Source organism: Ambystoma mexicanum, chromosome 6q (assembly GCF_040938575.1).
Source record: "Ambystoma mexicanum isolate Mex_15411 chromosome 6q, UKY_AmexF1_1, whole genome shotgun sequence".
NCBI classification, from domain to species: domain Eukaryota; kingdom Metazoa; phylum Chordata; class Amphibia; order Caudata; family Ambystomatidae; genus Ambystoma; species Ambystoma mexicanum.
The window spans coordinates 186,180,561-186,207,579 of record NC_090937.1 but is presented as its reverse complement, the minus strand read 5'-3'; the positions used below and the strand labels follow the sequence as shown (position 1 = coordinate 186,207,579).

At 43.7% G+C, this 27,019-nt stretch overlaps 1 long non-coding RNA gene across 1 annotated transcript in view; it reads left to right on the top strand.

Annotated features, from left to right (window-relative positions):
• Positions 1–23,275, top strand: part of LOC138515869 (uncharacterized) — a 170,079-nt gene extending 146,804 nt beyond the window's left edge. The window contains exons 3-5 of the long non-coding RNA XR_011282175.1: positions 20,867–20,960; positions 21,252–21,367; positions 22,986–23,275. This is a non-coding gene — a long non-coding RNA (uncharacterized lncRNA). The remainder of the gene's footprint in view (positions 1–20,866; positions 20,961–21,251; positions 21,368–22,985) is intronic.
• The last annotated feature ends 3,744 nt before the right edge of the window (positions 23,276–27,019 follow it).

Genomic DNA, 27,019 nt, shown 5'->3' with positions numbered 1-27,019 from the left:
TTATATCTAAGTGAAAACTCAAAATGGCTCTCTCGCTCAGAATTGTTAATTAGACTGAGCTGTGTACCACAACTGAGGGTCCTCAAGTCAGACGATTTCCAATTCATGGAACCATTAAAAGGCCCTAATCCTCAGGTCTCAGCATTGCGTTGTAAGTTCCTATCTACTGCGACATTGTTAAGGAACTATAAGACCGAATTGAAAGCGGTTGATGTGGAGGTTGATGCCGATCTAAATGAACCAGACCTAAGACAACTGCCCGCAAAGATAGATCTGACAGCTGAAACCAACCTCCGCCCCAATCTCTCTGAAGGAAAAAATGTGGACATTTCAGACATACAACAAGTATTAAAATGGCTAGCGGATTCGCTACCTGAAGTGCTGTTAAAGTAATGAGATATGACTATTCTGTCCTGGAATTGTAGGGGTTTTGCTCATTTGTTGTCAACTGAGGGCTCTATCAAGATTCTGGATAAACATGGCTGTTTTTGCCTTCAAGAAACTTGGGCAATGGAGCCATTGATTCTGGATGGCTTTGTCATTTATCAAATGGCAGCTAATAAAGGTACAAAGGGAAGACCCTATGGCGGACTTATCACAGGGGTGGCTAACATGTTTGGTTCTAAATTAGTGAAAACTGACTGTCCCAGCAATTTGATGGCAGTTGAGGTCGATTATAAAAACCAGACAGGAAAGGATCACTTTCTACTAGTTAGTCTATATAACCCCCCGGGTGCACTAATAAGAGAACAACTCCAGGAGGCCTTACATAATCTATTGGCTACCTGGCTGCTAAAACTTGGTAACACTGGGGTAAAAGTGGTTCGAGACTTCAACTGCCACATGAGCGGAAACATAGGGAAGTCCTATAACCCTAAGTTAAAAGCTAAAAATGATATGCAACACACCAAAAAAAATGATCCCAAAGGCCAAGGATGGAAACATTTGTTTGATCTATGGGACATTGAAATGCTTAATGGTAAAACCGTGAGCGACTCTCCAGGTAATCATACTTGGTCCAATGGCATTTCGAGTAGTACCATAGACTACATTTTTGTTTCCCCTAGATTGTATGAGATAGTGGAGGATATGCAAATAACACCTAATGAGTGGAGTGATCATGCTACACTCATATGCAAATTGAATATCGGGACAAAAGTCCCTCTTAGTATTAACATGGGTAACATCATGCCAAATAAAGCTGGCACTACGATCAGCTGGTCGGATAAAAATGTCGCTTTTGCTGTGGCAGCTTTGGCTAATAATGATCTAAATTTGTTATCGAACTTCCAGGAGATGTCGAGTGATGCCATTGAAAACTGGATCTGTACCTTTGTTGAGAAACATGCGGTCTGTCGTATGGGGTCTATGATTAGCTGTGGTAGGGGAAAAGCCGCCCTTTGACATAGTTATTAGAAACCTGAAGAGAGAGTGTAGAGCGGAACTCCGGCTGGCCAAGAGACAAGCTTACCCTTCAGACCTATATTTTATTAAGGTTAGGAGCGTTAAAAACAGATATAGAGCTATGATCAAGGCCAAACGGAAATTAGATAAAATGATGTCCTGGCAAAGATTAGTAAACACGATCTGTACAGGCAAAACTCGTAATATCTGGGCTTTGTTGGGCGAAGCGCGAGATACTGTACAAGGTACACTAGTTAACCCTATTAATGCTGAAACATGGATAGCTTTTCTCAAAAATAGGAATTCCAAGGCAGATATAGAGGAACCCTATACATTGATTAATAGGCCGTCAAACCCTCCATTTAATGTGACATATCAAATGGTGCGGAATGCAATCTCAGAATTAAAATCCTCCCGAGCCCCGGGCCCAAATGGCCTAGCAAATATTGTGATGAAGTCGCATCCTGAATTCTGGGCATCCCTGTTAGCTATAATGTTTAAAAAGATCTTAAACGAAGGGAAAATACCCCGATCTTGGCAAACAGCGGTGCTTATACCAGTCTTTAAGAAGGGTAATCGAGCGGATCCTAGCAATTATAGACTGCTCTTAATGCTGGATGTCACGGGCAAAATATTTGCCTCTCTCCTTTTAAAGGAGTTGCAGCTCTGGGTAGAGCAATCTGACATACTTTGTAAATTCCAGAGTGGCTTTAGGCAAGGGTATTCTACGGCACACAACATCATGATGCTGGACCTTTTGAGAACACGAGCCAGATCAGGAGGGCAACCACCACTATATGCCCTCTATATAGACTTTTCGGCGGCATTTGACTCTATTCCACGAGAGGCCCTCTGGCGGAAGTTAAAAGCAATGGGTTGCCCGGAGGGCCTGACTTATTATCTCAGACTACTCCATCAGAATACATCTGCTAAAGTAAAATTAGATCAGGAAGGACACACTACTAGAAGTGTGTTCCAAAATAGGGGGGTCAAACAAGGTTGTGTTACGGCCCCGCTGATCTATAATATGTACGTATATGACATCCCGGAGGCCATTAGTGCTGCAACAAATTTCCCACCGAAAATAGGGGATTCCATCTGTCCTGTCCTTGCCTATGCGGACGACCTGGTTATACTGGACCACACTGTTAGTGGGCTACGAAGGTCGGCCATCGCTCTGTGGGAATACGCCGAGAGGAACAGCCTTAAAATTAATTTGGAAAAAACTAAGGCAATGAGATTTACCAGCAAGAATACCACTTGTGTGCAGCTCAGAGTTGGTTCAGATATCATTGCCTATTCACCTCATTATCGTTACCTAGGTATAGAATTTGAGAGTATCGGCGACCATGGATTCTGCAAACAGTCACGCAATGTAAAGGCAACCGAACTGACTGCACTGTTCAAATGGAATTACAGTAAATCAGGGTGGATTTACCATCTGGGGTACGCGACAACTGTACGTGCAGGTATTATCCCCTATGATCACCTACGGTCTGGAAGCCCTCCTCAACTCTGACCTGAAATGGTTGCAGGTGATTGAGGGGAAATTCTGGCGCTCTATCCTGGCCTACCACCGGGAATCCCAATGGCAATATTAAGATTGGAATTGGGGCTGACCTCATTGAAAGCGATAGTACTAAAGAAGCGAGCCCTACTCTACCTGAGAATGAGGGGTGAGACTAAGAATGGGCTACTCAATGCGGTCTACCTAGAGATTTCGAAGGATAAATCCTTGTGCCCCTTGAAGGAGCAAATGTCTAAATTCCTGATGACCATTGGGTGGCAAATTAGGGTGGGCAGTGTCACTGTAGAAATGCAAAGGGCTCTGGTCAAACGCATAGAACTCTGGGATTGGCTGGAGAATTACGCTCATCTCCAGAAGCTGAAAAGCTATCAGTTTGTCCAGTATAGACTGTATAATTACAAAAATCTGCAGAGCTATCTCAATTTATGCCCGGATAGGAGACTTAGACATTTTATTTTACTTCTAAGGCTAGAACAACTACCTACTTTAACGATAACGGGCAGAAGAGACATGATCTCCCCAGAATTACGGCTTTGCCGTTTATGTAAAGGAGTGAATCAGCTAGAGACGGCCAGACATGTATTGACTGAATGTCACAAAATCTTAAGTACCATAAACCTTGGCTTGGGTAAGCTTGTGCATAACCAAGGTTACATTAAAGAGGAGCTATTTTGGCATCACTGTATTAATTCCAACAGTATAAGGCTCCTGATGGCATTGTACAATGTTTGGCTGAAGGTGGAAATTAGCCTTAACATAACCATATAGGAGGATATAAAGAGGAGTTGATGTATAGCCATCGTTGAAATCCAAGAGGTGTTGTTGGCCAATACAGGCCCCTATTTATATAGGAATTGTAACAATAGTGAAATTAGATTGGTATTCCATCTGAAACTCTCATTGGAGAATATGTGGTAGTATGTGGCAAGATCCGGTTCCAGAACTATTGTAAATGTGAATCTAAAATGAAGATGTTTTATATGGTTTTTAGGATATGTACATTTAGAGAATTGAATGTTTTGCCTTCCTTGGTAATTCTTTATGCAATGTTTTTGTTAATTATTGATGTTTTTTCTCGTTATAACTTTGTTCTTACTTAAGGTATATTTTATGTGTAAAGTTTCATGGTAAACTAAATCACAATAAAATTATTATTATTATAGAATAATGAAGTTCTGAGTTTGTTAACCTTCTGAAATAGTAGACCAATGGGTGTTTTAATTGATCTTCTTGTATTTGTTTGCACACTGCTCCTATAGCTGAGCTAGATGCATCTGTCTCTCCAATTAATGGTTTTGAGAGGTCAGCGTGACACAAACTAGGAGCCATGGTAAACATGTCTTTTAACTCCTGGAACACATTGGCAGTATTTTTTTTCCAAGATAATTTTTTTGTTGGCTTTCAATAGTTCGGTCGGTGGCAGCACTACGTGAGAGAAATTAGGAATTTACTTTCTGTAAAAGTTGGCCAGACCTATGAATCTTTGAAGTACCTTTGTAGATGTGGGTTCGGGCCACCGTAGGATTGCATCAACCTTTCTATTATCCATAGAAAGACCTTCAGTCTAAATGCCAGATATGGAACCGAACGTACATCAGACTTGTATTTTTCAAATTTCACTAGTAAGTGGTTGGTCTGTCACCTGTTCAAAACCTCCTTGATATGGTTAGTGTAGAGAGTAGAGTTATGGGGAAAAATTCAAATATAATCCAGATAGATGATGATGTAACTGTCCAGAATGTCGGCAAATAGATGGTCCACAAACGTTGGAAGACCGCATAACACAGTACTCAAAATGGCCATACATTGTCCTAAACACTGTCTTCCATGCATCACCTTATCATTTTTGATGGATTGTAACTTACCAGATTTGACTGGGCAGCCTCTTGCTGTTCCACTTGCTTATATTGATGCACTGTAACTTACCTGATTTGTCTCGGCAGCCTCACGCTGCATCACTAACCTAATCTGATGTACTGTGACCTTAAGCACTACGAGTAACATGCATTCAATAGCACCTTGATGCCTACGGTTTAGTGCACTTTACAAATGTAAAATAAATAAATACATATTTTAATACAATCAGCACATGGTAGGTCCAACTTGGTGAACATGGATGCTCAATGGACAGCAGTGAGTATGTCCAGTATTAGTGGTGATGGATATGTGCCCTTCAACGTCACTTTGTTGAGACCTCAATAGTCCAAACATGGACAAAACTCCAACATATCTTTTTGAGGACAAAAAACAATGAGGTAGCTCCTGGTGATTTGGGCTCAGTGATCGTAGATTGTTATCCAAATAGGTACGTTATGTGGGTTTCTCATTCTCTAACAAAGTGTACATCCAACCAAAGCGAATCATACTATCTGTTAGCAGGTCGATGGCATAATCATCAGGCCAATGAGGCGGTAGCCTCTGACTACCATAAGTTTGAAAGAAGTTGAGGTATTCCTGATATTTGGTAGGAACTAGATCCACTGATAGCAATTGAGTTATGGTTCTCTGGTCATAGTCATTCCAAGCACCTGGAGAGGGAGCCAAAGTCAAGGTACAATGTTGATCGTATCTTTCTGATCTCAAGAATAAGGTTTCTGCTGTCCAGTTTACATATGGGTTCTGGTACATATACCATGGTATACCCAAGATCATGGGGTAGTGCACAGTGGTAATCAGGCCAAATACTAAAGTTTCCTGATGAGCGGCTACTGTCACTTGTGAAACACTTGTGTATAGGCGCGTTATAAATGCCATATCATATCATATCATATCACCATGGGTTCTGTATAATGTGTGACTGGGCCTGAAAGCAACAGGTAACTGTCAACTCCTTCTACAGTAGGCACCTGGTTCCAAGATCTAGGAACTAGATTGTGTTGAGGTCCCCAGTCTTGACCCATAAATATCCTGCTGCTCCGGAATCCACCAAGGCAGGTACCTTCCAGCTTTTGGTACTAAAAAGGTTGACAGTCTCTACCAGAAGGATGATTAAATTGTGACCGGACAAAAGCGATTGTGTTTCTGCCGATAAGGGATCAGTGATGGTCACTCATTCCTCTGTCCCCTCTAGGATCGGGTGTTGTCATTTTCTGATCTCCTAGGTGGGGCTATGGACTCCTACTCACTAAATGTTCCCTGGAACCGTAATACATGCAGAGATCTTGCTGTTGTCAGCGTTCGCAATCGGTCAATGGACCCCTTGCTGCTCTGATCTGGGTAGGCTCTGGAATCCCTACTTCTGGAATGCCTTCTTTTTGGTTGGTGGAGAGCGGTGGTGGAAAGGAATACCTGGTGCAAGTCTTCTTTTTCTCTGTCCGCCATTCAAAGACACGAAACTCGAGTTTCAGGGCAAAGGGTGCAGGAATTGCCATGCAAGCCACCAGAGCGGGAAGCTCTCACTTGGGCCACGCCCTCCACCAGTTTTCTTTCCCGGCCTCTCCCAGCAGGGTGAAGCCACCGGGGGAAAGGGTGCGGGAGTTGCTGTGCAAGTCACCAGAGGGGGAAGCTCTCCCTTAGGCCATGTCCACACACGTTCTCTGTTGCAACCTCCCCCGGCAGGGTGAAACCCATGGGGCAAAGTGCATGGGAGTTTCAGTGCAAGTCACCAGAGCGGGAAGCTCTCACTTTGGCCATGCCTCCCACAAGTCTTCTGTCCCGCCCTTGTCTCGCAGGGTGAAGGCCGTGGGGGAAAGGGCGCAGGAGTCTGGTGACTGCAGTGAATTTGGCAGTCGTAGGAGGAGGCTCCTCCCCTGCAAGCAGCAGAAGTGAACGGGAGCACTTGAACCCCAGGTTAGAGACTGTAACATTATATTATGTTCACCAGTCCAGCTGGAACTTTGCCTCACCGCAACAGCACCAACATGGGGGAGCACCAGGTAAAGGTAAAACACACATTTCTGACACTCGAGAGACAGCTGGCAGCCCCGATAAACCCAGGTTCTGGTACCCCTCCAAATAAGAATTCCTCAACCATCATGGAGGATGTCTACTTCTTGATTCTAGAAATCAACCTGTTTTTCAGCTTAAGTCATGAAACCAGTGTGGCTAAGACCCAGGGTTGCAATGCAAGGGGGCATTTTTGTCTGTCCAGCGCCATAGGTAGCAGAAAGGAGGCTAGTGGTTCAGAGGAGCAGGAATGGAATACCCGTGAGAACAGAGTTCATGAGGTTGTGGGAGAGACTGTAGACTCACCCCAAAACTTCTCCGCAAAACTAGGGCATCATGGCTGTGGGGCATGTGGGTCAGGGAGTTGAACTAGTCTTACAGCTATACCAGCTGCCCCTATTTCTGACCCCCCAAGCACTGACACGTTGGCTAAATATAGCCATGAACGTTTGTGTATATATTTGGCCAACAAACATCTCGACGAGTCAGAGAGCAGTAATGCCAGAGCTGCAACAATCCCGACCCCCGTAGTGCCGATGCCCAATGATTGGCTCTTTATTTGCCCTGCTAGGCCACCAAGACAGTTAGTGTCCACATGTGCCCCCGATCTTGTGCCTGTGGACTGGAATTGTCTGTTTAGCCCCCCTTTGATCCTGTATTTGCCCCAGCCCCCCCGAGGGGAGAGGTGTTACCCAGGAATACTGTAACAAATGACTAAAGCAATCTGGAGGTCTTAAAGGATGAGGACACCATGACCCAAACACTGGAGAGCGTAAAACCAAATGTGAATCTATCGGAACTCTGCAGAAATCTGGAGAGGGCCACAGCCATAATGGATAAAAAGGAACCTGAAGACACCAAGACTATCCAGCCTCCGCCCAGTGACACTGTGCCTTTTACTAACTCTTCCCTTACAAGACATAATCAAAATGCGAACCATCATGGGAGTAATTCTCTGTTGAGCATCAATTACTCTTGCATCCAGTACTTACCTGATCCATTAATACAGCATAATTTTGCTACAACTGTTTAGGGGGCACATACTGCATGCAGATGTAACTGTAGAGCAGTTCTGAACAAACTAAGGGATGTTAAGAGGTTGTTGTTGATCCTCATTGGGACACAGAGAAGAGGAGAACCATTGGGGGGATTTGAAATGGGCCCAGTGAAACCTGGGGGAGGCAAGCAACCACCCAACCTTGCAGCTACTTGCCTGGGGCTAATGGGGACGGGGCCATTGTGCCAAAAGAGCAATTTTATTGGCCCTGAAAGGGTTCTGATGATCCAGGCGCTCAGTGCCCCAATTGTTCCAATTGCACGCACTAGGTTGATGTCAGGATCCCTGAACCAAGATGTACAATTGCCCAAGCAGCCCACATTCACGGAGGCAGACCCAGCTTCTGGACACACAACACCAAATGCCAAACTAACCGCAGGGACTGGCCATGTAGCCCATAACCAAGTTAGAATCACAGCCCGCTCCTGGGCCCATAGAGCTCAGTACGGGCACTGCTCAATGAAAGGAGAGGAATACATAGTCTGCTGTTTCCCGTTAGCTGCCCCCAAGACCCTCAGTCAGTACTGTCAAGCTCACTGCTCTGGGAGCAGCCCCCACCATGAGACCGAACTCCAGGTCACCGGTCTTATGAGGTAGCTCGTTCCTCTTCATCCAATTTTGGAGTGACCTGTATCAGTGCTCTGGACATCCTCCATGGTCCATGCAGGACTTGATTTTGTTTTTTAAAACACTTTTTATTAACATTTTCCTTAAACATAACCATGATCACAACCCTCAAAGATAGCACCCTTGCCCCCCTCCCTCCACATTTGAGTATCCAGGTTGTGCCCTCCAGGCCTTTCCGTCCTTTCCATGGCTGACGACGAACAATCCTGTGTGGTCTGTAGTGTCCCTGAGAGCCGGACGGATCTGCGGCAGCTCCCTTAGTCCACACCGTCCCCATCCCCTCCTTCCGCCCATATCCCAGGCCTGACTAGTCACCCCTTAGGGCAGCCGTAGATCATTGGCCTTTAACAAGTCATCCAGCAATTGGAACCAGTGTATCGTCACTCCCTCCCCTTCCATCTGTGTCTGCCTTCTGCAGAATTGTCAATTCCGCCATACCCCACCTACGGACATCCGCCCTCCACATATTTATTGCCTTGTGGGCGTTTCCATGCTATAGCCATCCAACGCTTGGCCAGTATCAGCAGAAACCAGCCCATCCTATTCCGTGTTTTTTCCCCCCTGGGAGTTTACCCCATATACATATTCCCGGATTCCTTTCCCACTTGGTCCCCAACATCTCATTCACCCCTTTGATCACCTCATCCCAGTACTCAGCGATTACGCCACACTCCCATATCATGTGCCAGAGTCCCGCCTGGCCCGTTCCATGTCTGGGGCATTCATCCGACAATTCTTTATTCATTGCCCGGAGCCTCACTGGGGTTACATATGTCCTGTGTATAATATTGAATTGAACCAACTGGAAGCGGGCATTGCGTGATGCCTTCCAGACCAGTTCCCATACCTGTGTCCATTCTTTTTCCGATATTTGGTATCCCATGTCCTTCTCCCACTACTCCTTAACCTTCAACCCCCCCTCCCCACCCCCTGGAATCCACTTCCCGCAAGGCTTTATAGATCCGCGAGATTCATGCCCTACCCTCTGATTGATCTAGCAGTACTCGCAGCAACGGACTCGGTTCTGGTTCCTCTGGGATTCCCTCCCAAATCTCTGCCAGTCGTCGGACCACCGCTCCATATACCAGGAAAAGACCCTGTGGGAGACTGAACTTCAGACACCATTCCTGATAGGTAAGCAACTTACCATTCTCAAAGAGATCCTCCACCGTCTCACACCCTTTTTCACGAAACCTTTGTATTCCTGCCCCTCCAATCGTCTGGCGGAGTTTCTGATGCACACCGCATGGGAGTCTACCTTCATGCTGTCTCCCGACCCCTCCCATACCAACATATTTCTTCCAGGCCCCTCTCACTGCCTCAAACACCAGGGACTTGATTTTGTTGACTATTTATTATCCTTTTGGGGGACGACAGCCTCTTGCCTCCCCTTCGTGCCACCTGCTTACCTGGTATTTTGTTGTTCCTCTTGCTCTGAAGGGAGATGCAGTGCAAGATTTGCATGCTTCTGGCATAGCACAGTCCCTCACTGTCCATTTCATTCTCTACCACAACTCCCAATTCCAAGATGCCCACTCCATTAGGAAACAATGCTGCAACCCAATTCATGATGATGGATGATAGTGTTCCTCTTCTGGCTCATCTAGGGCAGAGGTTTTACTATAAAACAGGATGGTCCAGATTCTCAAACCTTTTCTTGGCTCAAGTCAGGAGATGCACCAGCTCATGTCCTCACTTGCGCCAAAAACAGGAGCAATCCAATTCACAAAGGACGTTTTAAATGAGCGTATCTTAGCTGCAAATGGACCTGCACCCTCTGAAGTGCCTTAAACGATGTCTTGAACAATATTATTTTCAGATACTCTCTGAACCCTATCTTATCCCTCTGCTCTCACACCAGTGAATTCCCAAGTACCCTCCAGGCACTGCTGCTGCAATGACCACACTCCATTGCCTCCTCTGAAGGACCTCACACCCGTCTCATTTCTCTCCCTACTCTTTAACCTCTCACTTGCCACTGGGATCTTCTTTTTCTTATTTCAAAATAACATCTGTATTGCCCACCTCCAAAGAATCCTCTGCTGAATATCATGCCAAGTACAGGTCTGTCTTCCTTCTCCCTACTACTACCTTCCGGGCTTTTGGATGGCTAGTGCCCAACTGGCTCACCAACCTCTTTGCAGCCAATGTATGATGCAACCCCCTTGAATCAGAGTTCTGCCAGCGGACTCTCTGTGGAAATGGAACTCACTCAGGTTGTCAATTTTCTCACTGAGGCTCATCACACAAATCTCTGTAGTTCCCGTCTTGCCGGATCTGCTTGCATCCTTTGAGACTGCCCTAGCGTAAACCAACTTCAGCATCCAGGACCCCCAAGTTCCCATTGATTGCATTCTGCTCATCAGAACAATTTCTCTCTACCTCTCAGAACACAAGCACCTCCAATCCCACCCCTCCCCGAGTGGGGTTCCCCCAAGGCATTGTGCTGGGTCAACTTCTCTATGCCCTCTGCTCCCATGTCGTCCTTTGGCTTCTCCGACCCATGCTTCACTGATGAGATTAAGATCGTCTTCTCCTTTCCATCCATTAGCCCGGAATGAGCCACACACATGTCATGTTGTCTCTCTGCCATCTGCCACTGAGTGGTATTTTGATGTTTCATAGAAGCCATCACCAACATGGCCATCAACCACGAACATCTAATCATCCAAGGGGACTTCAACATCTGGTTTGAAAACAGTCACGTCAACTCCCATAACTCATTGACTGAACAACTAGCTACCATGAAACTACGACAACTAGTCAAAGGGGCAACACACTCGGCAGGACACACCCTCGACACAATTTTCGCCAATGAAAAACCTATCACCACGGCACCGCCGATACAAATACTGTGGAGCGACCACCTCATCATCCCATTCACGATCACCATGACCACCGAAGTATGCATCCAACCTCCTAAACTCACAGCCACCACAAAAAGAAACTGGAAACACGTCAAAGAAAGTAACCTATTCGAACAACTGGAATTAACCAAGCCCTCAACTGCAGAACTAGAGTTAGCTGACCTAGACGGGAAAGCGGAACTACTACACAAATGGATTGCAGACACAATAGATAAGATCGCCCCTGAAAAACCATTCACCCCATCAAAAAAAAGAGCAACGGCAAAATGGTTCACCCCACTATTAAGCACCATGAAGAAGGAAAACAAAAAGATGGAACTGGAATGGAGGAAAGAATACAACGCAGACAAAAAACACTGTTCCAAAAACAAATCCGCGCATACAAGAAGGAAATTCAAAAGGCGATGTGAAGGCATTATGATGATAGAATCACCAATGCCACGAAAACACACAAAAAGAAATGTTTAACATCATTAAAGAGATGAGAAACCCACCAGGCTGCGATAATACCCCAACCTCTTCAGAGAAACTTTGCAACAACCTGGCAGACCACTTCAAGAAAAGAATCAATGACATCCGACAAACCAAACAAGAACAACCAACCAACCACGAGATACAACCAAAAGAACCCAACACAGAACCACAGCACAAACTCAAAAACTTTGCAGAAATTTCAGCAGAGGCATTCGCAATGCTGGTAAAACGCAGCAAGAAAGCTGGATCCCCCATGGATCCCTGACCCCTGGACATCTACAAATCAATCCTTGCACAAGGAGCGCCAGCAGAATAATACAGAAACCTTCTAAATGTATCACTAGCAACAGGAACCATACTGAGGATCTTCAAATCGGCATATATCAAGCCAGTTCTAAAAAACACAAGTGGCAATGTAGAAGACCTCTCCAACTACAGGCCAATCTCAAACATACCCTACCCGGCAAAACTCCTGGAAACCTATGTATATAAACTTACCCAAGAATACATAGGAAGACACCACCTGCTAGACCAACCTCAAGTCCGTTTCAGACCAGCAAGAGGAACGGAAACAGCATTACTATCCATCTGGGACGACTTAAAAACCAACGCAGACCCAAACACAACCTCAGCCCTTATTCTGCTCGACCTCTCCGCAGCCTTTGACACAGTTAGCCATGACACCCTGACCAAACAGACACAGCACTACTCTGGACTAAATCATTCCTAGCAGACAGAACAGAAACCGTATGGATTAAACCCTTCAAATCCTCTCCACGAGTTAACGACTGTGGGGTGCCACAAGGATCTTCACTGTCACCACTATACTTCAACATCTACCAGACTCCGGTCATCAAAATCTTCAAAAAATACAACATTACCTGCTACAATTACGCAGATGACACTCAAATCATCTACCAAATCAAAGATTCCGAAGCGGATCATTCAGCTCTAATCGACTGCCTGAAAGAAATCTTCAACTGGATGAATGCCAACAACCTGAAAATCAACCCAGGAAAGAGAGAAATCATGATCATATCCAAAGACCAAGAGAACAAAACCGCCATCCCGTGGCCAACGGAATTGGGAACCGCACCAACACCATCTAAGGTAAAGGTAGTAAAAATCTGGGAGTCCTGATGGACAATACCCTAACCTTAGAACCACAAATAAATGCAACAGTGAAGAAATGCTTTTTCCTCCTCCACACAGCAAGAAGAATCCTACCTTTCCTCTCCTTCACACACAAAACACTCACTATCGTCGCCCTCATCATGTCAGGAATCCACTATGCAAACAGCCTCTACCAAGGAATACCAGAATACTTCCTGAAGAAACTACAACGGATGCAAAATGCTGCAGCCAGACTACTCCTCAAACTATCCAGAAGAGACCACATCACTCCGGCCCTAAAAACACTACACTGGCTCCCAGTAAAACATTGCATCACCTTCAAAACCATGTGCATAACGCACAGGGCAATCAGTGGACAAGGAGCAGAATTCCTACAAAACAAAATAACAATCTACAAACCAAAGAGGCCCCTTCAATCCAGCAACGAAATCCGCCTGGAACTAAAACCATACCTTAAGAAAAAACTTGGCGGCACCTCCTTCTACCACTTAGCCGCAAAAACCTGGAACAACATCCCAAAAGAGATCAGAAACACCGAAGATCACCACAAATTCAAGAAATTACTAAAAACCTGGCTCTTCAAGACCACAGACTCAATCTGAAAATCGAAACAGGAAAAAAGGATGACGGTACAGGAAAGGACACTAACATCCCTAGAAACGACAGGGAAGCTCCCGCAATGCCAGGCAGGTGACACAGGATAGACTTAAAACACAGGTAACACCTATTGAGACAGAGTCAACTATCCCAGCCAATCCCCTCTCACTCCACCTCAATTGCTACCATGTACCAAAATATTAATAGGATTGCAGAGACACTGGCAATCACCACATTAGTTGAGTGGTCGACATTGGCAGGTGCACTGGCAGAAAAAAGGTCAGGTAAGGAGGACAGGAGGGGTTGTGATGTAGGCTGGTTGAGGTGGGGGCCAGATGTGAAAGGGATCTTAGTGCAAGATGGGCCCAGTTCAGGACAGAGGAGCCTCAGGAGATAATTTGCAAGCCCAGCGCCTCAATTCAGAATAGAGATGCCAACTAACCAATTCTACTAACAATTTCCACCTCTGCACACACCTCTCAAACTCCAAACCAAACACAACCAGGAACCTGCAGCACAACAAACCACACAAACTTCACTACACTGCAACAACAAAACAAAAACACACATAGACCTCCACAACAGTACACAATGACTACTGACTCCAAACACCCTAGGCCCAGTCAAGGGACCCACCGGGCTATGGCCGTCAACAGCACATCACTGCTCTCTTGCACTTTTCCTGCTTCCTCCCACTAACTGACCATCCCTTCCTCTTTCAGAGCCACCAGTGCGCCAGGGGACATCTCCGGTGGTGATAGTGCGCGGTACAAATGTCCTTTAACATTAACATTAACATGTCTCATTATCAACCCCTGCCATGCCAAAGCCATGTATGTCCCTGCTTCTAAGGGAATCCACATCCCCCGTAAATCTAAATGAGCTACAATGAATTGGGAAGCTGTTCTAAGGCAAAGCTGTTCCAAGGCAAAGCTGTTCCAAGACAAAGCTGTTCCAAGGCAAAGCTGTGTCCTCATTTGAGCAACTTTATTCAAAATAACATCTATATCGCAGTAGCATTTCAAAGTATCTGCTGTCAGTAGTTACCTTGTTTCCTTTGGACAGGGAACAGCTCCTGTATCTAAAAAGATTCTTATTAATTGTTTTTGAGATCAATTTCAACAGTTGTCAAAAATGTTTATCAAATATTATATCAAACTCATCTTTTGTAGACGGTGCTGTAGTCTGAAAGTGGGTGACTGTCTTCTATTGACAGGAACAGATGGATACCGTTATTTTCAACGGATTGCTTTACACTCCCTCATATAGCTTCTAAATATTGCTTCAGCATTTTAAAACATGTTCGTAATGTGTCATGATCAGCCAAATGTAATCAACGGTCTCTTGAGGAACAGAAGCTCCGCCCTCGCTGTCTCTATGCAGACGCAGATGCAACCCATATATGACAGCCTGGTTTTGGTTTGACGTCAGCAAAACAGCTGACACAATAAATAAGCAAAAAGAGGAAGCTAATTCTTTCTAACAATTTCTGTCGCCTGCTTAAAGATGTCATCACAGTGACACCACAGCTGCGCGATGACAGCAGTGGATTGGTTCAATGCTGTGATATAGGGTTATTTTTTAGAAAAACGTATCTGATTCGAAAAAGGGTGATCTAAGGCTGTTAAATGGAATTGGGGGAAATTGTATTAACACGGTAACAGATTAATTTAACTTGAACTTTAAGCATACATTAAAGTGGGTCATTCCTTTTTAAATTTGCTTGACCATTATAATATTCTGATTCTCTGTCACTAAGTGAATTGTGTCCTACTCCTTTTCCTCTTATTTCCTCTTATCAGTTTTTTTCTTTTTTCTTCTCAACTCCTGTATATCTTTGCACATTAACCGGAAACAATAGAAAAGCAGAGTACCACACCCAATGCCAGGTCACTAACCTGAGAGATTTTCTTGTGACACGCGGGTCCTTGGGTTCTGCTGCGTCAGTGACAGAGTAGTCCACAGCATGGGTAACAACATCCAGATCTTCCTTGTAATGACTAGGAAAAAATGCAGTGGTTGCTTAATATAATGCCTCCAATTGGTCTCCCAACCTGTCTCCCCTCTATAATAAAGAGACGTCTGCAGTCTTTACAATTAAATGCAGTATACTATAGGATTGAGTACACAGTCAACCTCTACGCGATTGCTTAGAAACCCTTGTTAACAAAAAAAAGGACTAGCGACATAAAATAGAATGAATAAGTGATTAACTGAGCAGATGAGGAAATGCAGGAATGCACCAGAAGACGATTTACTTACTGCTGAGGCAGACTAAGTACTCGAGAACTAGCTTGAAAGTAGATCTGTGTTATTCCTTCCTGTCAGCCATTTTGGATGCTACGGCCGACCTTCGTTGGCTATCAGTAAGGTTTCTAAGACTGCGCCGTCCCATAAATAACTAACATCAGTTTACAGTAATTAAAATAATAGGGGATTTGTGGCAAATCGTAAGGATTACGGGGGATCATGAGATTGAATCCTTGCCAACAGGTCATCTACCATGACGATTTAAAACATGGACTGGCAATGATCAGACAGACTGGCCCTATGAGGAAGTGGGGCTACTTCCATCATATGCGCTAACCCCGGTCGCCAGCCCGCTCATTCCAGGTGATGAATGCTTTAATGCATGCAGTGTGCTTATAGAGCATGATATGTGCATGCAACGGCTGCTTCAGATCTAGCCCTGGAAGAGCATCCCTGAATGAGTTGTTTCTAGTGCCCTCCTGTCTTTCTATGGCTTCCACGCCTCTCTGTGCTGTTTAGAAAGAGGGCCCGGCATTCTCAAGACCACTTCATCCAGAATGCTGCTGCTTCTGCGCTTGTAACATTTCAAGGTTACTCAATGGTTGGTTTTGACCTAAGCGGTCTTAATGGTGTGTACTAGTGAATTGAGACCAGAGGGAGCATGCATGGGTCTCTCAAACAGCTTTTTATGCCACAGGTAGAACCCCAAAGTGCGCAACGGAAGCCACCTGTATCCAATGTAATATTTTCAGGGTAAGTTTAATGAAGTCAAGCATGGTGTCTAGTGCGCAAACGCTGCCATTCCTGGAATCCAGTAAATGCTGGGCTATGATATCTTGGACTTGGCGTGCACAAGATGGAGAATGCAAAATGGAATCTTGCACTGCACGGTCTACGCTAATTCCATGCGAAAAGCCTTGGTTGCGCTCAAGCATCATCCCTAGGCTGGCCTACCATTTTATGCAATAGGCCTCCAGATTTGAGAAGCGGGTGCATTCAGAAGGGGGATGAAGCACGGAAGCAGTTACGTACCTGTTCATCATTCGGTTGATTATCAGCTTCACCCAGTCGGCCTCAGGGTCCAGGCATGTCTGCATCCCCTGCTTGAGTGTGGCACTAAGAAGAAGGCAAGGCTTATTGCGCAATTCACTGCATGAGGGTCATATTTAGAAACTCTTACATTCAAAATGAATTTACAGCTGTATCCGTGTGTTATACACTCAACTTTATCTATGGGCGAAGTCTGTATTATGTACAAGTGTTAGGTACTTTCCCTAATTTTTAGTATGTTACCTTCTGACCAATCAAACGGATGTTCACACCCTCAAGCTCGGACTGGCCTATAGGGCAATGCCCGAACCCAAAACAAAGAATGCTAGTGTGGGACACTTTTTTGGGTCAAAGTGGGACACTTTTGTGGGCATTGTGGGTTAGTTTGATGAGTTGCTTCACTATGTGGCTAGTAGTTTTGACCATTGTTGCTGAATACATATTCTTTAAATTGCACAATTTGCGTTACATTTTATCAAAAAACTTCCCCCAGGGTTCTATTCAAACAGTCTGTCACAAAAGGAATGAATTGCTATTTGCAACTGTGGGCCACTTTTTCATTGGTGGCCGAGACAATTTTAGGCCCCAGTCCGACCCTGCACACCCCACCATATCCAGAGCACCCCTTCACTTCTCCTGTACCAATAATACCTGATTGCGAGTGAACTCAATGACTTTATTTTCAACTCTGCCATTTTGCTTCACATGTAAACATTGGCTAACTCATGAGCCTCGCAACTTCTGAATGTTGCCATGTATGCCCTTTCCTAGTAGTGACTCACAATACTTCCACCTCCTGACAGACCCTCAACACCTATTGCTTTGACTACAACCGACTCCCGTTTATTGGCTATCTACCTTCCCGATAGCACACAGCTGCATGGACCACTGACATAAGCTCTACTTTGTCGATCATTTAAACCAGCCCAAGGTGATATCCAGTGATTATCTCGCCATGAAAATGGCCGCCAGCTGGCGACATTTTCCTACCTGGTGACATTTTCACAGCAACATTATTACATGGAACCAACAGCGGCATGTCATGTGTCATTATTCCCATTCTGCAGGTCAATTAATCCTAATCTGCTTTGACCCTGCCCGTTCTTTCTGCTATGCAATAGCATCCATTTTGTGTGCCATTGTCCTTCTCCTCACATGCCCATATACGCATCCTTAGTCTGCCACCCAGACTATTCCATGAGATTCCATTAAAAATACCTCTCTTAGAATGTAGGCCGAAAAATGTTTCGGGCTGTTTTTTTTTTCTTCTCCAGACGGTCTCCCTTTCACCTCCCTTAGCTCTGATGCCACCACCCTTAGTTTTAGGTAATGAATAGAAAGTCCGCCAGCAGCGTTTGTACCGCCGGCATTCTTAGAGCAGTACTTAAAGCCAGAGTAGAAGCCACTTCCAGTGGTCTTTAACTCACAGCCTTGAAATCACCTTTCAGCACCCACCTCTACTGCAAAGCCTTCCAGCTCAGAAACGACCCCCCCCTTTCTATCTACCATTACTCATTTCCACCATCCACCATTTCCTAATAAACTACAACGACCTCCTCCCTTAATGCTTTCATGGTTCATGGCATATCATACATGACACTTATGCCACAAGACCACCCATAACATGGGCGGCCACAAGGGCCTACCTGTCCTTCTTGGAAGACCTGATGATAACCACATGTGCAGTCAAGACCTCGAAATACACGCTAACCCTCAAAGTTCTGATTCATGGTTGAAATGGTTGTATTGCTTGTCGCCTTTCCATTAGCTGGCTTCTTATCACATGATCACTTATTTCCCAGAATTCATAATTCTGGTACGCTAAGGCATTGAAAAGCATCGACGCCCAAGAAAAAAACAGTCCCAATTACCTCTAAACTTCTTATGCTCATTAATGCATAAAAGGACTGCATAAAACCGCAGGACTCCTTTACACTCGACTACTTGCAGGTGACCCGGATTGACCAATCGACTCCATTCTTTTATTTCTTCATGTATATGCAAATATCAGTCCCACTTCCCCTCAAAAATCTTACGACTGTTCACGCATAAATGGAAGCCACCATCAGCAGAATGGAAGGCGCCATGTAGAGAACTTTCATTGACTATTCCACTTTATCCATTTGTTGCAGTTCATTTGCTGGTGCATCAAACTATTATCTCACTGAAAAGTGGGTGGGGGGTTATTTCTATCATACAGTTCAGGAACTGTGTGCGGGCTTGAAGGATAAGGAGTGTGGGGGTCAGTGCAGAACTTGCTGAAGCGGATGGCCTCCCGCAAAGACACTGCAGTCTTTCACTGCCTGTGATGTTCCAATCTATTTTTGGAGACTGATAGGAAATTGAGCCTTGCACTTTCATTTCTCTGATCCCGAATTTAAAGGGATAGGGCGCTCAAAAATATTACTGTCCCGATCGTTCGGGCATGTGTTTTTCAGCATACGGTGATTGATCGTAAAAACGTTCCTATGCATCTTACCTTGGTTTTCCTCACTTTCACACACGCGAAAACAAGGAGTCGGCGTGGCCATCTTGAGCTAATCTTATCCGTGGATCGATCGCCCTAAATTCAAGTGCTCCTGTGGCACTAAATAATATCCCCCACCCCTGATGCTGACATCACTATTCCAAATGATATCTCCCACCTATTTTCATGACTTTAGTGGGCAGCATAGCCAAACGTGCCCAGTCATCACTCATGTAATAACGTCAGTTGACGCAGAACACAGAAGATCAACACACGGTCACAGTGCATCCCAAATCGAATTTGCTACCAATAATTTTCCAGAAAACATCATTAATCTGCAATTTCGCAAGTGCTTTTATTTATCAGAGAACGCTTCAAAAACAACATTGAGATACACTGATTGCGATGAACCACCAATAGTTGTGCGTCCTTAGGCTCGAGTGACAAAAGTTTAAAATGACGCACATGGTGTTCCTTTCGGGAGAAGATGTGGATTCGACGCATCAGATTCTTGCTACACTGTAAATTATGACAGGTTGCTCCTTGACGTTGGTACCACCAAAGGGGATATCGGTCCCGGTCTATCTTCCCACATGATGGTGATGCTGAACGATGTGGTTAGGCTATCTGCCATTGCTGGTTGAAAAAGCCATCCCACGGCAGCTGGAAACTATAGCATTCGCTGAACGGTACAATATATCTGTGTAGATAACAGAATAAAAATATATTTTAGTATCCACTCTTTTACAAATTAGGTTGTGATTCTGCACCCGATGAAACAGAATATTGAACACAAACCACACACAATGAACATACACAGACAACGTGGGGGACTATTTTAGACTATGATGTGCATGAAAGGTTAGCACTGAGGAGTCGGTATAGGTATGGATAAAGTGACTCAGAAATGGCACGACAGACAGATGGCATTGTAATGGAACTAGGAATATTATCTATAAAAAAGCGAACCAATTACCCTTGGAAAATGCCCTTTCAATAATGCAACATTGATTGCACACCCTGATATTTCATGGGATGAAGTGGTTTAGATATCACTAGCCTGCATACAGGTTGTGCTTTTGTCTTGTCTATGAGTAATTTTCACAATATGCTCCAACGAACAACCCATAACAATGTCAATAATCAATACTGGCCAAAAATCCCAACCTTTACTCATCCTGACTTAACCAAAACACCAATAGCAATTATTAGTATACTTATAAATACACTGTGAGCTATGCACTCAGTATTTTAAATATGGCACAGTATACGGAACAACGTATTCTGTCCACTCTTTACATCAAAATGCCATTTTAGCACATCAGTAAATTCTCCAATATGCAAAAAGAACAATTTCCCCTTTTTTCATTGCAAAAATATTTTTTATAGTTCAACTTACATTATGTTTGGTTGTTCCATTCTCTTGGCGTAACGCGCATTGTCCGCTATGAACAACGGTTTGCATAAATTGAAACTAAATGTTCCAATATCCAATTTCATAATAGTAAATGTTATAATTTTTGCAGGTATTCCACAGCTTCTGTCCTTCTAGCCTGGAGATTGCTCCCTTCGGTCCAAGGACACATAACAATTGAAGCTTGTTTTCAGCGCTTATGTTTGGTAGGTTTCATTTTTGAGAATGAATGCCACAATATTAAAACATACTGGATAAGATGCCGCAGTGTGAACTGTCTCTACTGTCTAGTTTTTGAAGTACAGCTTGTGATTATAGTAACGGATGCGGGAGAACGGTTTTCAGCTGTTGAATACTAACATAGAGTGTACCTTTTCAATTTAAAGGGTTCATTTTAAAGGGTTCATTTTATGGTTGGAATTGAGAGCCGCCAGAGTGCCGAATTATTTTACTATCACCATTTAATATCAACTTACTGTTTGTTTAACCTGCAACAGTTACGAGCTCCGAGTCAGTGTGGAGATGTTTTTACTGATCGCTGCATTTACAAGTTTTTTGCACAACAGGAGGCGACTGCTTAAGAACAGTGGCACGATATGGATTGCCTAAACAAGTAAGTGTCTGGGTTGTTTTTCCCTCACATTTCCATTTACAACTAGAGGGCCAATACAGCGTTGGTCAAGGGCATTGCTTTGAATATTATAGTGCCCCATTTAAGTTGCCTTCTTTTGTACAGCTTCCCTTGTTATAGGGTGTATTTTCTTACAAACATTGACAGCTGCTGAGAAGGCCATTCGTTTTATACAATTATCAACAGAACGGCCGGACCTCGAGTATCCATTCACATAGAGTGTGAGTGTTTCTTTCGAACAATTTCTTTATTGTGAAACCGTCCATGACATGGGAAACGTATCTTGTACCATGCTGGCTGTTGACAAACTTATGTTCTGTTATAATTATACTAACATCAGCGCCAGTCTTTCTAACCACAGATTATTGATCTAGTGAAGTTAATATAACTGGATGTTTTAGCTGTACTCACTCTTTTTATGAGTAGAGTCATATTCTGTGCTAGACCGTCTCATCATATCTTTTGGAAATAATTGTAGTGGTGACACGGGACGGAGTGCAGTATTGATTGCTTTTGAACAGGTAGTGTGTAGCCATTTTCTGGGGGTGTGTTCCTCACTCTTACTAACAGTGCTTTAAGCAGGAACGAAATTTAACTAGTTCTTTGTTGAGATGGTTGGAGTAATTAATTAATTTAGCAACCGAGTTTTAGGTATTTGGGCAATTTAGCTGCCTGCTGGTGACTAAATTATAGAGCCATATGTATGCAGACTGACCTCAAATAATGACAATTTGTATGAGATCAGTCATTTTTTGCTTCTTTGTTTAGGTGTAAGGACAAGGCAACAGCTATTGGTGCATTTTAACAACTCGATTTCATTCCTCTCCGAATACTTCAGACTTCAGAACCTCTGATGAATTTCCATAAAAATAATTAATAATCAAGATGGAAAGAAACATGTCGGGTCGCTTTTTGTTATGAAGATGTGATAAACTGATATAATAAGCTGTGACTAGGTTCTCCAGTCACTGAGAACATTACATTTAACAGTGTTATGATTTTTTGTTACTGGTTATACTATGTTTATTTTTGTTAATGAGTATATCACTGTGGGAGATTAGTTTTTTTGCTACATGATATTAATGTTGTAGGTCTTTTTTTATATATTCTTTTGATTATATTTAGACTAATAGTATGTATAGTATGTTGTCGTTTGAGTGTAGTATGGATGGGGTGTTGTGGTGATGTGAATGTGTTTGGCTTTGTTAGATTCTGCACTGTGAAGAGGAATATGAATTAATTGTATATTTATGATGGATGTGTTTTTCTAATTTTCTCCATATTGACATATGTTAATAGATTTTATTATCCATATGGCAGTTTTTATGACTAAATACATTTATTCTTATAAGATGCATATGGAAGTGAATTGAATTCTTTCACTTCTGAACATGAGATGAATAGTTTTACAATTTTTGGTGTGGGTATGTAATAGTTGCTTTTGTTTTGCTCTGCCTTACACCTAAATTGAAGCAGTTGAATCCCGACCTATTAGTTTTCATATATATGAGTGTTTCCCAGGTGTGGTCGGGTTTCATTTGAACCTGGGGTTCCTATTTGTGTTTGATGGCAGTGTGAACTGATACATTTCTTCTTTCAGCACAAGCATCATCCCACGAAGTGACCTTCACTCCATGGAGCACTGAGCGCAGCAGGTGCACATGGCATTCGAAAAACACAAGAAAAATAAACAAATTGTTGGCATCCATCAATGCCACTCAATCTTGAATACTGTCGCACCCATCACTAGTGCGGGTTATGAACCTATATGTGATGTCATTCACAACGATGTGGCCTTTCTATAGGCCAAAGCATTAGATCTGGAGTCTCAACATTCACGAACATCATCTAGCTTTGTTGATTATTATTTAATTTCGGAATAAAGTTAACCTTGTGAAACCCTTCAACCTATCTCTTTGCTTCTTTCACGAGAGGTGTGTATTCATTAGGTTCTGAGCGTAACATGGGACAGCCGTTCACACTATCTATTCCACCTGAGGCAGCCCTGTCTAGGTTCAAGCGAGGCAGGTCACAGTGCTTGCCCATACCCGGTTAGTTGTATTTATGATCAGACTATGACTTGTCTCAATCCGTAGTGCGTGTGCATAGGTCAAGCACGGATGAGCGTTAGCTAATTTTTTGGATTCTTGCACCAGAATTTCAAACATGGACCTGAGAAGTCTGTAGTCTTGTGCTCAACATTGCAGTAGTGCGCAAAGTCACGCAATCGTGACGGTCAAGCGAAAGGTTTATCTTCTTGGGAAGGCTGTAGCAAGTCACGAAGGGGCCTGAGGCGAAGAAGAATTGGTTCCTACTGTTGCAGCAGGGTGTGCCCTTCGCGGCAGATAAGTTTTCAAAATTTGAAAATGGCCTGTGAGCCCAGGCCAAACCAGCCAACATAGTATTCCTTTGCTAAACTCTATCCTTTGTCTATGTGTAGTCTATAATAGGCACGGTATAGAATTATGAATTGGTATAGAACTATGAATTGTATTCTGTATAATGTCATTCCAGGAGAGTTGGACCTTGGGGCGTAATATTAATTGACAGTTGCTTTTTTTTCACAGAGCAGGGGAAGCCATGACTTCAAATTAGTTTTTGACCACAGTTATACTGACGGTAAGTAAAACTGATAGCACATGGCACTAAAAGCCTCGTGTAATCTAGAATTAATTTTGTTTCTGTACAAAACAAACCACGATATCATATGATGATATGATATGGCATTTATAACGCACATATATACAAGTGCTTCAAGGCGCGACGAGGCAAGGGAGGGAAGCGAGAGGGAAGACAGAGACAAAGATCTTACTAGTCCAGGTGACTTTGATATCGCGAAAGCACAAAAGGAAGGGGGGGCAAGAGTAAAAGTGCATGGGAAAGGTGGAGGGGCCAGTGGAGTGCATATGATAAACAGTAAAAAAAAATAAAGGAATCCAATACATAAAAAGCGGTGCAAGTGTTGTCCGGGGGGCAGTTCAGGTGGGCAACTGGCGGGGAGGAAACCTGACCCCAAGATCAAAGGATAGCAAGGTCAGACGGTATCCTGGCAACCAGCACAGTTTCAGTCAGCAGATCAGTGGGGGATAGGTGGAGAAAATGCAGATAGAGATAGAGTAGAGGAAGGACCCAAGTTGGAACATGAAGGGTCGACCAGAGAGGAAAGAACTCAGCCAAGCCAGGGCATGAGCAGTGATAACCCTGGTTACCATGGAGATGGTTGAAAAGGATGGTAGGGTTCACCATGTCAAAGGCAAAGTAGCGATCGAGTAAGGTGAGGACACAGGGTATGAAGGAATCAAGTTTGGAAAGCACATAATCGGGGATATCCAGGAGAGCAGTTTTCTGTGTGTCCTGAGGAAGTACATGAAGCATCCAGTTGGATGTTAAATCCTCCAAGAAGGAGACTTTAACAAGTAGAATTCTTAATTAAGAGGCATTAAGTAAACATTAATGATGACTTTGCACAGAGTGAAAGGAGGCCAAGAGGGCCTCCCACCGGGTGCCACCATTAATGTGAGAAGAAGAGAAAGGAGAGATGTCAGAGACCATATGTAGAGTCCATAGGTGTGGCGAGGGAACGACAAAGAGGATCTCGCTGAGGGTTTGCCTGGACGTAGGACAGGTATAGGTATCCGTGATAAGGAGGCTGCGGTTGGAGACCAAGAAGTCCTTCGTAAACTTCTTCCTACCAGATTTAGTCAGGAGAACAGGGTAGTCGATAGAGAAACAGTTACAAAAGATAGGAGAGACAGAGAGCACCAGAGTGTTTGTAAGCATAGGGAAGAAGAGAAATGCTGTTGGAGGGGGTTGTGAAAAACACAAGGGAAGGACACAAGGAGGGGCGCATGCAAAGCAAAACACGGAGTCACACTCTATGGAAACCCAGCAACAGCAGGCACTAATTGTCAAAATGTTGACAAAGATGATCATTTTGTTGAAAATGATATTTTGGACGCAGTGGTGAGCTGTAGAGCTATGGAGAAACTTAAAAAACTCACACATCAAAATACTGAAATAGTATCAGAGAGAGGAGAAGGGGCCTAATAGCACAGGTGGTGCTTAAAAAACTTAAACAACTGCTAAGAGAGAACGTTCTGGAAGTTAGGGGGTTGACACAGGTCAGTCGATTGATCATTGCTGTGAAATCTTACCCACCATAGGCTTTCAGTGCCAGTGGCAAGCACTGAATATGTGTATGTGGTTTGGGTCAAGAATTAAGGGTCTGAAAGACACCAAGTCTCAGTGTCCCATTGACTGATGGCTAATATCCAATTTGCCCATCATTATTTCAGCATCCGAAATGGGCAGTGCAGCAACGATGTGCTAGGGCAAATCCATTTTTAAATATATCACGAATAGCAATCGCAGACATGTGTTTTATCGTTCGAGTAACATAAATATCCATGAAGGGAAGTTGAATGAAATACATTAATGAATCATACACCAAATTTAATCTGCATAATTAAATATTTTTTAATACTGTCTGTAGCATCGAAATGAGTGTAATTGCATTCCATTTTTGATGTACAATGTACAAACATTGGGGAACATATCGAAAATGTTATTGTAAGCAGATTGTGAAGACAGCTACTAATTATTTATATTGGGAAGTCAACTGTTTTCAAGTACCTCTTTAGGTGGACAGGGCTTGTTTGCAATGTTTTGTGGCACTGTATGTGTCCTAGGAACAAAATCGGGATCGATTCCAAGAGTATGCATGGCCAACACATTCAATGTCAAATCTTTCACAAATTCGAATTCCATATCCTGGTATATTGGCTTAACCACCCATTGTTTCCTTTGTTTTGTGAAGGCCTTGAGGTAACGATGCATCCCAAAATGTCCTGCAGTTTTCGCTTGTTCCCTCACAACGTTCTCATTGTGCACAAGTACAGCTAGTCTTGTTCTGGCCTCCATACCGTCTATGCCGAAATGCAACCCTTTGGGCCTGTACTTTAGGCACATATTGTGGAACACCTCCAAATCACCAGTATGACAGAATTCTGTGAGTCCCTTGATGTCTCTGGAAAGCGTTTTATCATACACAATCTTCTTAAATGTTTTGTGTGGAGGTGAACATGGCACCAACCACTTCTTTTTTCGTTTCTCCATGGCCACAGAAGATGTATATTCGGACACCTGCACCATCTCTGAACTCACAATGGTTTCACTTTCCATGTCTTGAAAGTGGTATGTGCAGTACTTTGCTGAAAATCCTGGGCTGTCACACTGTCTGTCGCCAGCTAGCCAAAAACGTTTGCCAGAGAATGTGCTTTCGATTGACATCTGTTCAACTTTCCAGGCTTCACTAATGGCGGGGAATAAGAATTCCTGTTGATATTTGAAGTACTGGGTTTTAGCAGGGAACTCAACTCCCACAAATTGACAGAAACTGGAAATCTTACCGAAAGTAGACCCACTGAAAAGTAAATCTGCTGAACACAGTAGATTTCCAGCTGGCACTTTGCCTGGCATCGGTTGAGCAGACCATGAAAATGTACTATGGAGGTGGACACAGCTGGCATGGATTTTTAGGTTAGTGCCTTGTAACACATGAGATACATTCACCAATGGCTCCCCGCGTATGTTCCCCCTTATGTATGGACACATTTCAGCATATGTACAATCTCT